At 37.7% G+C, this 7,849-nt stretch overlaps 1 pseudogene; it reads right to left on the bottom strand.

Moving 5' to 3' along the window:
• Positions 1 to 1,855: 1,855 nt before the first annotated feature.
• Positions 1,856 to 3,009, bottom strand: LOC137755747 (methionine aminopeptidase 1-like; annotated as a pseudogene).
• Between the last annotated feature and the right edge of the window lie 4,840 nt (positions 3,010 to 7,849).

Genomic DNA, 7,849 nt, shown 5'->3' with positions numbered 1-7,849 from the left:
GCCATTTATTCTCTTCTGCCCAGTTATAGTGAGCTCCCGAGAGAGAGAGAAGACAAGGTGTGGTGTGACCTGCATCTTCTCACTTCTCCAGGAGTAGGGATGGGTTGGGTGTGGGGAAGAAATGCAATTATGTGACAGTATCTGTATCTCGGTGGGAATAGGAGGTGGGTCTGGATCTCCCTTCAATTAATTAATACTGTTTCTGATCGTGGAGCTAATGAAATCATGAAGCCGTTTGTTTCTGCATGGTCCACGTGCTTCACGTGTGGGCTGTATGTGAATTCATGACTACACTCTCCACCTGGGTGTAGACAATCCCCTCTCAGCTTTTTTTGGCAGGATAATCATTCAAACTTTAAAAATCTCACTTTATACATTATATTAGCATTCATGTTGCAAGGCATTCCATTCACAAATATTACAGTTTGTTAAAAAGCTTCACACACATACCCCCAAAAGTCTATACCAGATTCAACCACTTTACTAAATCATTAAAATAATAAAAGTAGTGAAAACATTATCATAATCCCTTTAAAGTGATGAAGGTCTGAGGCACTCTTGGAAAGGTGTTCTCGTACAAGTGTAACATGTCAGTGGTATCAAATTATCTTAGAATAAAGTTACCAGATACTCAGTAATCAAGTACACTCTAATGACAATGACTTTGATCTGATATGTCTTCACCGGATACACTCCCATTTGGACTGAACTACTGAAAGGAACACAGATGTTGGGCAGCTGAGGTCATTTCTAATGAGGTTCCAAACTTTGTAAAGGAGAAGTGTGTTTTCAGCACACCAAGGACAGCTGTATCCCTTCTGCAAGGGAACAGTCCAGTCTCCAAAGAAGTTCGTTTCTCATCACCACCAGGTTTACTAAACGTTAGAATTTCCAGACTCTGCTCACTGCTGGAGAGATTTCAGAACTGTCTTTCCCCATCAACATCCACAGTGCACCTTCCACCCTTCTCTGAATATCTCCAAGGGATGACCTTGAAATAAGACAGAGAGGTGAAGAGAGCGTTTTTCCTCCCATTAAGACCAAACAGAGGTCTGAAATAGCAATGGATTACAAAAATCTCATTCTCTGCACAGCCAGCTTCCACTTCGAACATGGCTATTTTTGCCATAAACTAGATTTTTAAAAATCTGATAACCTTTTTCCAAAGTGAATTTTTCTACATCCATTCACTCACAGAATCCACATTGGCAAGTCTCGCTGACCGAGTGCTTCCTTACACACAATTATAAAGGTAAATAATTAGCAAGGGGAAGGGAGACCAATTTCCAGATGGGGATTAAATCACTGCAAACGACAAGTCCATTTATGACAGCTTTTGACCTTGTCAGAGCAGAATCAACACAAACTCCAGGTCATATAATGTTCAGTAATTACATATATGGAATTTTAAATGTATACATATATAGTTCCATACAAATATAATAAAAAAAATCGGGAGCAATGTATGTTGCTAAAGTTTCAAGGATTCTTGTCTCCAACATTCACCTGGAAAGTAGCTGGCTCTAATGGCCTGGTTGTGGCAGTGATAAAATCAACTTAGAAGCAGGTTTAAGTAAAATTGCTCAAAGGGAAAATAAGAAAACAGGGGTGCAGAGATCTTTTTTGTGGGGAGAAGGGAGCATTGAGAGGAATGGAGAAATGATTCCTTTATTCTTCTTGGCTTTTTCAGACCCAAGACAAGTTCTTGAGGACACACATCAAATGCTGTAGTCCTTCCTTATCTATAATCAAAACAAAACAAGTAATTAAAAAATTTCCTCTTCCATTCTGCACTCTCAATAAAATACAGAGTACAGCCAGAAGTTATCACCGAGATGCACCATCTCAGGAGAAATTAAAATTGGGACATGAAATGAGGCCACGAGCTATCGAGTCGCGGGGTTAGGATTTCACAGCTAGTGTCCGTGACCAGCAGGGTGTGCTCAAACTGGGCAGACAGCTTCCCATCATCTCTCATCACTGCTGTCCAGCCATCCAGCCAGGTTTCATCCTGCCTTCCACCTTCACAAATCATTGGCTCAATTGTAAATATGTGGCCAGCCTTCATCACTCCAACTGCTTTATTTTTGGCCTAGTGAGGTGCATTGAGGGCTGTATGAAAAAGCTTGTGGATTCCATGCCCACAATAGCTTTGAACAACTGAAAATTCATTTGCTTGGTCATGCTTCTGGATAACGTTTCCCAATTCTCTGTATCGAACACCAAGTTTCACTGCATCAATGGCTTGCATCAGGCACTCACACGTGGTCTGAACCAGTTTCCGTGCTCCCTCATCCACGTCTCCAACAAAAAACATCTCATTCAGGTCCCCATGATAACCATTGTGATAAAGAGTGATGTCCACATTAACAATATCACCTTCTTGCAAGGGTCATCTGTCTGGAATTCCATGGCAGATCACTTCATTCACTGAAGTACAACAAGACTTTGGGAAATTATAATAATTCAGGGGAGAAGGATAGCAATTTCCTGCAATGCATGCTAAGTGTACAGCATGATCTATTTCTTCAGTAGTTACACCTGGTTTAATCACCCCAGCATCAATGTCCACATAGGCTTCTCTAGCAGTAGCACCCCTTCTATATCTTCAGATGAGAGTAACTTAACTTGAGAAGTACCTTTAAGAGCCCGCTCAGATTCAGACATTCCTAAAGGGTGATCAGCATAATCTGGTCTTTGACTATGACTTGGCACTGGCCTTGTTGACATTAGTGGATAATGTGGTCTGAGTTTACTAGTATATCAATAACGTGCCCATGGGTCAGTGTTGATATCCCCTTCCACAGTCCAGGAAGACACTTCTTGCTTGGCCTTTTCATCTTTTGCTTTCATATGTAGTAACTTGTGAGTAGCCCAACTTCCTTGAAAACATTCCTGCGAGCAGAAGTACGAGTCCTGGATGCCCAGCTTGATGCAGGTGGGACACTGGAGCTTGGCCTCACTGCTGCAACCATCCGTCTCGCACACACGCATCTCCAAGGCCGCCATGCTGCCTGGCTGCTGGAGGAGCCCCTCGCCGAGCCCCTCCCAGCTTTGGCTTCCTCTTTTCAGACTCAAACTATGGTGCATACAAGAGGGCAGCCATAGTTTCTTTTCTCAGCTTCCAACAGCAGTACCTACCCGCCGCCCCCCCTGCCCCGTCTAGTCTGTTAATGCTTCTACCACCACCACAATTCATATTCAAATATATAATATTTTTTGGTTCACACCAAAAGTGCATAATTATGAGAGTGTATTTTATTAATATGGTTATATTAGTTTTAATTTTCAAAATTGCATCTTATGATTAGCAAATTTAAAATTGTTAACAACTTTGACTCTTTTCCATAGATCATAATAGTTTTAATAGAGAAAATATCATTTCTCTAAGTGCCATAGTACCTGCTAACTTAAGAGCAAAATCTGTTCAATAGAGCGTATTCTCAACACAAAAATATTTAAAGTGAATGTGTGAATATTTCCCATGTACAAATAGCACCTTCAGTTTTCCAGAGTATTATTCCTTGTGTTTATGATTTTTTGAAAGTTTTGTCAAGTCTAAATGCTGAAAGTCCACAGGTATTTTAATATTCTGTTGCAGTACTTAGAATTAACATATCAAATTAAAAATGGGAACTCCACCAAAAGACTCTTCCCACAAGGTGAAGTATTCCACAGTGCAATTATAAATCTATGTATGTTGTAGTCTCTTCCATGTTTTCATAGGATAAATGCTTTCTGCATGTAAGCTTCATTTTCCCTATCTGGAACTCACTCAAAGCTTTGAAAGTTGACATCTTTTGATCCAACATTTATTTAATATTTGGTTAAATATTTCCAACCGGGTTTTAACAAAAACAAGCAAAACCTACAGAACTTGTTTATTTAAAAAAATTTAGTGTCATGTGGAACATATAGGCTTATTTATGGGGTTAGATGACAACCAAAGGAGAAGCTGGATGTACAATGTGGAAGTCTGGCTCAAACATCTGAATTTATCTTCATACAACCATTAACAATATTTCTTTAAAAATGAAAAATCCAGGACGAATGCCAAACTGGACAAGTTGATTGGACAATAGGAAAAATGAGACCATAATTGGTAAATCAGGGTGAAAGTCTACACCGTTTTGAGTAAAGAAGAAACCTCCATCTATGCTCGTTGCTGCTTCTCAGGTATGAAGTAGTCTAACTTATTAGCTAAGCAGAAATCTCATTCTTCCTTCTTCCTGCACCAGACTACAGAAGGTTGATTAGACTAATCTCAGTAAATTTTCCCTGAAACAAACATATTCTTCAAATCTATAATATAATGTGAAGTTGCTTTACATTGATTTTATTCTTTTAGTAATCTCAAATCCTTTCAGAAAATCATGAGAACTGATAGTAACCTTTATTCACTCTGAAAGAATCTGCTGTAATGGAAACAAATCTAATGTATCCCATCAAAGTTTTCCAGTAAATTTCCTTAGATAAACACTTCTGCCTTTGACATAGGCAAAATAACACCAAGTTTGCATAATTTATTCCAAAAACTAGAAGCAAAAGAATACTTCCTAACTTACTATCCAAGTCCAGCATTACTCTAACAATAAAATCAGATAAAGAAATCATAAGAAAACTGCAGAACAATATCTCTCATGAATGTAAACAAAATGATTCTCAAAACATGTTAGCAAATTTTACCTGACAATATATAGAAAGTATTATATATCATGACCCGTGACATTTTTTTCCCCAAGTATGCAAGGTTGGCTCATAGTTCAAAAATCAGTGTAATTTATCATATATAAAAAATAAAAATCTTATGACTTTATCAATTGATGCAGAAAAAGCAAAGGAAACTGTACATAAGTGCTATACTATAGCTGATTAAGTTGTTCCCTACAGGTTAAAAATTGTGAAGCCATTATATACATGGACTGGAATTGAACAACTGGCATTGAATAACTAAATAAATGGAGAGCAGATGGTGGGAACCAGATTTCTGCTTATTGGAATAGAAGCTATAGACAAGCAAAGGGGGAAGGCATGAATGATCCATGTGGTAAAAACCAATATGAATATATATACACATAATACATACATACAGAGATATTTACAGATATGTGCATATAGACAGGTTAGTATAAACACATATATTTCCTTGCTCTGTTAGTTGAGAGAGTCCAGAAGCAATGACACCCAGTAGCAACAAGCACACTTATCAGCCAGGTCTTGTTTTCTAACACCATTCTGCAATGAAAAGAACCAAGGATACTTGAAAAAAATTGCTGATTCTAGGACTGGCACATGGAAAAATCCTAGATAATCCTAGAGCATCTCATAGTGCCAGAAAGTAAGTGTTTGAAAAAGCCCAGTGATGAGAGTACATCAAAGAGATACAGGAAACTAAAAGAGCTCCTGATGGCTAAAGCTGGAGAATTTTAACAACATAATTAATAAGTATTGTATTGTAACCCAGTGTAAACCAGACAGTCATGAGTCCATATCAATGTAAACTAATGACTGTGTAAGGAAATAAAATTGAAGAACAGATAAATTTCCTTTCAGAAGAAGCTCAAATAATTCATGTAGTTTCTTCAACCTCAAGGAGGTAGAGTATAACTCCCCACTCCTTAGTTGTGGGTTGTGTATAGTGACTTCTCAAAAAGTACAACATAGAAATAGGAGGGAGTAACTCAGCACTAGAAAAACCCTACAAACACTATCTCAGGCAGATGATCAAGATTAACGTCAACAGTAGTAAGTCATGGTGATAAATATACCCTAGATATGATGTGATGAAAATGACTGGGACATTGTCACAGCCAAGTGGAGCCTTAAGGGACATGACAGATACATGTATTGTGGAATCCTGGACTAACAATCCTTGGATTGTTACCAAAAGGCATCAGGTAAAAGCCAAGGAAATTCAAATAAAGTATGGCCTTTGTTAATAGAAAACATATCAGTATTGGTTGATTAATTGTAATAACTTTACATTACTAATATAAAATGTTTATAATAGGAGAAACTAGGTGTAGAACATATGGGGACTCTCTGTACTACCTTCACAAATATTCTGTAAATCCTAATCTATTTTTCTTTTCTTTTCTTTTATTTATTTATTTTTTGTGTGTGCTTCACAAACATAATTTTTTATTTGCTATGTGGAATAAGGACTGGGGAAAGGAGACACAAAAGTTAGAGACACCAGTTAAGAGGGTATTGTATTACAAGGGTAAAAAATAATAGGAAAGGGCAATTACAGAGGCAATTAGGAGAGAAAGGCAATACAGGAAATCGTGTTTCTTTCTAATTGATAAACTTCCAAGAATTGTTTTTTTTTTAACATCTTTATTGGAGTATAATTGCTTTACAATGGTGTGTTAGTTTCTGCTGTAAAACAAAGTGAATCAGCTATATATATATATATATATCCCCATATCCCCTTCCTCTTGCGTCTCCCTCCCACCCTCCCTATCCCACCCCTCTAGGTGGTCACAAAGCACTGAGCTGATCTCCCTGTGCTATGCAGCTGCTTCCCACTAGCTATCTATTTTACTTTTAGTAGTATATATATGTCAATGCTACTCTCTCACTTTGTCCCAGTTTACCCTTCCCCCTCCCCATGCCCTCAAGTTCATTCTCTATGTCTGCATCTTTATTCCTGTCCTGCCCTTAAGTTCATCAGAACCTTTTTTTTTTTTTAAGATTCCATATATATGTGGTAGCATGCACTATTTGTTTTTCTCTTTCTGACTTACTTCACTCTGTATGACAGACTCTAGGTCCATCCACCTCACTACAAATAACTCAATTTTGTTTCTTTTTATGGCTGAGTAATATTCCATTGTATATATGTGCCACACCTTCTTTATCCATTCATCTGTCGATGGACATTTAGGTTGCTTCCATGTCCTGGCTCTTGTAAATAGCACTGCAATGAACATTGTGGTACATGTCTCTTTTTGAATTATGGTTTTCTCAGCGTATATGCCCAGTAGTGGGATTGCTGGGTCATATGCTAGTTTTATTTTTAGTTTTTAAAGGAACCTCCATACTGTTCTCCATAGTGGCTGTATCAATTTATATTCCCACCAACAGTGCAAGAGGGTTCCCTTTTCTCCACACCCTCTCCAGTATTTATTGTTTGTAAATTTTTTGAAGATGGACATTCTGACCGGTGTGAGGTGATACCTCCTTGTAGTTTTGATTTGCATCTTGAGAAAGAAAAACGGAGCTGGAGGAATCGGGCTCCCTGACCTCAGATTATACTACAAAGCTACATTAATCAAGACAGTATGGTACTGGCACAAAAATAGAAATATAGATCAATGGAACAGGATAGAGAGCCCAGAGATAAACCCACACACATATAGTCACCTTATCTTTGATAAAGGAAACAAGAATATACAATGGAGAAAAGACAACCTCTTCAATAAGTGGTGCTGGGAAAACTGGACAGCTACATGTAAAACAATGAAATTAGAACACTTCCTAACACCATACACAAAAATAGACTCAAAATGGATTAAAGACCTAAATGTAAGGCCAGACACTATCAAACTCTTAGAGGAAAACATAGGCAGAACACACTATGACATAAATCACAGCAAGATCCTTTTTGACCCCCCTCCTAGAGAAATGGAAATAAAAATAAAAATAAACAAATGGGACTTACTGAAACTTAAAAGCTTTTACACAGCAAAGGAAACCATAAACAAGATGAAAAGACAACCCTCAGAGTGGGAGAAAATATTTGCAAATGAAGCAACAGACAAAGGATTAATCTCCAAAATATACAAGCAGCTCATGCAGCTCAATACCAAAAACAAACAAACAAACAAATCCAAAAATGGGCAGA

The sequence above is a fragment of the Eschrichtius robustus genome, chromosome 2 (genome assembly GCF_028021215.1).
Source record: "Eschrichtius robustus isolate mEscRob2 chromosome 2, mEscRob2.pri, whole genome shotgun sequence".
NCBI classification, from domain to species: Eukaryota; Metazoa; Chordata; class Mammalia; order Artiodactyla; family Eschrichtiidae; genus Eschrichtius; species Eschrichtius robustus.
This window is presented reverse-complemented; position numbering and strand designations above follow the sequence as displayed.